Source organism: Vigna unguiculata, chromosome 6 (genome assembly GCF_037176805.1).
Source record: "Vigna unguiculata cultivar grain cowpea cultivar isolate G323 ecotype 2 chromosome 6, ASM3717680v1, whole genome shotgun sequence".
NCBI lineage: Eukaryota > Viridiplantae > Streptophyta > Magnoliopsida > Fabales > Fabaceae > Vigna > Vigna unguiculata.
In genome coordinates, this window is record NC_140797.1 from 10,945,745 (window position 1) to 10,949,871 (window position 4,127).

At 30.8% G+C, this 4,127-nt stretch overlaps 1 pseudogene; it reads right to left on the bottom strand.

Moving 5' to 3' along the window:
- Positions 1–235: 235 nt before the first annotated feature.
- LOC146885519 (uncharacterized) lies at positions 236–1,879 on the bottom strand (annotated as a pseudogene).
- Between the last annotated feature and the right edge of the window lie 2,248 nt (positions 1,880–4,127).

Below are 4,127 nucleotides of genomic sequence, written 5' to 3' on the forward strand. Positions count from 1 at the left end.
AATTCTCAAATAAATTACATCATTATCAATTGTAGTAATTTTAATATTAATTATTTATTATTTTCACCAACATTTATACTTTTATAGTTTAATAAAATTAATTTTGATGATAATTTAAAATATATAAAAAATTATGACACTATAAAAAAAATTAACAAACTATATTATTTTATTGATTGATCAGCATAACATAATTACATCATACGGCAATTATAAAACTAAAGTTGTCTTAATTCTAAATTGTTTTGCTTCCACCACTTGATCCTAGTATATTGTATGTAGATGGCACACCACTTCCAACTTTTGGTGCTTGCAATGAAAAAAGAATATAAGTATATGAGTAAGTGAAATTCAAATAAATTAAGAGATCACTACAATAAGTTTAATTAATTTACTAATATAAATTATACCTCATTAATAGATGGATGTACCAAACCAGCAACCATTGCAGCAAAATGTCTTGGAACATCTTCTTTAGAAGCATATAGGAAGAAATGTTTGCATTTGGTTCTTGACAATTGCAACCTCATTTTCAATGTTTACAAACTTTTCTTCTTCATATGGTAAAGTTGCACTAGATAAAGCAAAGTTGATTCCACTTATTTTTGTAGTTGATTGCTGAAAAGAAAAGGTAGGACAAGCTCCATATGAAAGTCCTTTAACCTGACCTGGATGCTCTTTTCCAAATATTACTCCAACAAGATCATTTGGAGATACTTTTTTATGCATTTCTGGATTTTTCAACATCAACTCATTAATTTTTTTCCTGCATAAAATAAGAATAATAGTTCAACATCAATTTATCAATTTGTAGATTGTAGATTATTCTATTTTCAGCATAACAACATTTATTTTTGTTTCCAACACAATTTCCTACACAACAACATATATTTATCTTCTGTTTAATCACCTTACTCAATGTCACAATTGGTTCACGTTAAGACTAAATAAGAGGAAATTACTCTAACATAAGTAAAATCACACTGCCTATTGCCTAATAAAGTCTACTTCATCATATTACATAACGAATAATGTATTACTCTAACAATAGTAAAATCTTACTCCCAAGTGTTGCATCACATGAGTAAGATAGTCACATGGTAAAGACATTCAAAACATAATTGAAATTCAAAGCAATAAAACAAAGTCTATAGTCTAATTGTCATGCCCATAAAATATAGTTGAAATACCATGTAGAGTCATCCAAGTTACCTAAAAGAAAATTGAAATCTATATTCTAAAATTACCTAAATTACATGTGCATTCTAAAATTTATATTCTCTAGGACCAAATTCTAAAATATATATTCAACAATTCAATAATCCAACAATCCATAATTCAACAACTTAATGAAACGAATAAAGTTACCCCAATCTTCATAGCCTCGTTATTCACATAAGTGCCATTTTTTCTCTTATGAGTTATCTTCCACATTTCGGCTCTCTTAATATTTCTACCAAGTTATAGTTTCTATATAATCCAAGGAAAATAATTTAAGCCAAACATCATAATATAACTCAAATGAGAATAAAATATCAATGAAAAAAATTACCAAATTTTCCCTTCTTATTGAGACATAACACCACCATGTGAGGAATAATTTTCCTTTTCTTGATATCTATATTTCTATTACACAGACTCTACAAAATGATAAGGAAATCAACTTTGTGGAAATTTAAATTTTGAAGCTTATTGTAAATATACTAATTGCAAATTTTGTACTACTATTGAAGGTTTAAGGCGATAATCAACAAAAACAACCTTATTGATTGCCACCTGGAACATTCTTGGTGAGGTAATTTCTGTTGAGAAGGGGGTTATAAAATTCATTCCAAAGCTTACATTTGTACTCCCTATGCAGTTTTCCAATTATAGACATAACATCTTTTTTTTTTGCCAATTCCTCATTTATCTTAAAATAAAATCGTGGCTTCAAATAATTCAAATGTTTGTCCATATCAATATTAATTATAAGAAATAATAATAGAGATGTTTAATGTAGGTTTAATTACATTTAATGCACTTTCCTACACATTGTCCTTGCAAGTATCTGGCACATATGGCCACGTTTCAAAACTTATAGGAAACAATATATAATTTACTGCTAGCAACCTGATGATTATTTCACAACAACCATTTCTCAGCAAGTGTACTGGTACATAGTAGTATCAACAAGTGTCGTATCCACGAGAATTTAGCAAGTATATTGGAAGTTTTATTTTTTGGTTCTTGGTTTGTGATAAAGATTGCAAGTAAAAATAGATCATAGTAATTAGATAGATTGAATGGAGTATGGGCTATGAATTGATTTCATCTCATCTTCTTCTACTATACCATTACCATCTTGTTAACTTATTATGCAAATCATTCAATATCCTAGGAGTGCTCTTTTTATATAGATCTAGGTTCATCCCTGATACACTAGAACCTAAGGACTTCAAACCCAATGTGATTCCTCAACTCCTGGTAGAATGAATCCTTGCTTTAATGTGCAAGCTCTCTCCTCCAACATCCCCTCTGTCTACTTAAATAAGCACTAGTACATGTATGATGATTTGATTGGACCACAGTTTGAGACCGGCTTCCCAACTCAATCCAATCTAGTTAAATAGATGAGTGATCAAGCCATCATTAAACATAAGTCAAATCACAAACAATTGAATGAAAGCAAAGCTAGATACCCAAGAAGTAGGAGTATATATAATCAAACCTAGGCACGAGGGAGTTCAATTACTCATAGAATATTACAATGCAATTCCAGTAGCATCTACACATAAGATTTACACTAAGAGCACCTCCCTCGTGTCTCATAGACCCTATTCTATACTACTGCTACATTTTTCAACCTCCACTCAATGCCTATAATGAAGACCTAAGGTCTTTAATTATAGAAAGTTTTTGGCAGTTCTTAACCCAACTTTTGGTGCTCAGCCACATGGGTTACTTCACAAGTGGATTTCCTTCTTAGCTCAACCCCTTGTCCTAGTGCTTAGCACATGAACTTTTCTTCTTGGAAAGGTTTTCTTGGTTGCTCAGCCTCATGGATTTGGGCTTCAAGTTTCTTGGAAAAGAGGGTTTCCTCACGAGGCTCAACTCCATTTGTTATGCTTAACCAGAAAGTCAAAATATGTTGTCCAATCTTTTCTACTTCCATGGCTCAGCTCCAGTATCGTGGCTCAGCTCCAGTATCGTGGCTCAGCTGCACACTTGATGCTTTCTTTTATACTCACTACAAAACAACAAAATATCATTATAATTCCTAAAACTACAATTCTAAATACCTCATTATGTATCTTAAGCTAAGTAGGTTTGTTTTATACACAAACAACACCATTTGATACATGCTAAGTGTCAATTTCAAATGGAAAATTTACTTATTATTGACACTTATCACTACCCACACACCCTTGCAAGTAAGTTGGATGCTTTTCTAATTGGTTGATATTTATCATCATAATTCACCACCACATGTAATCCATTTGGCAAGTTATAAGCATCCTTGACCTTGACCTTAATTTTTTATTAACTCTGCTCTCATCTATAAAAATTAAATACATCAATTTGAACTTATTAAATGAAAACAATTACACAATATTAAATTTACTAATAGCATCTACAAACAAATAATGGTTTGACTATCTTCCTTTTTTTGGGATTATAGTTACAAGTTTGGATTCAGAACTGGGTTGAGTAGATTGAGATACTAGATGTGCAAATTTAGAAAATGGCTATGAAGATTCAGAAGTTGGTTCTTTTGTTCAGGAGGTGCTTGTGTAGGTTCATAAGTTGGCTATGTAGATTCAATTCTTCATTGTCTAGGTTCAGTTGTTAATTGTGAATATTCACTAATTGGTTGTCCTAATTGAATTCTTGACTGTCTTGGTTCAGTAGTTGTGTGTTAATATGTAACTTGCATATGATTTCCCACATAATGTTCTGAATGACATTAAATGTGTTAATTTTTAGAAGTTCTTGGAACTGACTTTACCAAGTTCCTAATCCTTCTAGGCCTATTCATATCCCCCAAAAAAATGAAACAATAAAAAAATAAATAATTTATAAGGTAAACATGTATCACCATATTTTCTGCATTTCATGTTCGAAACCATTAAAAAGTAAATAATTTA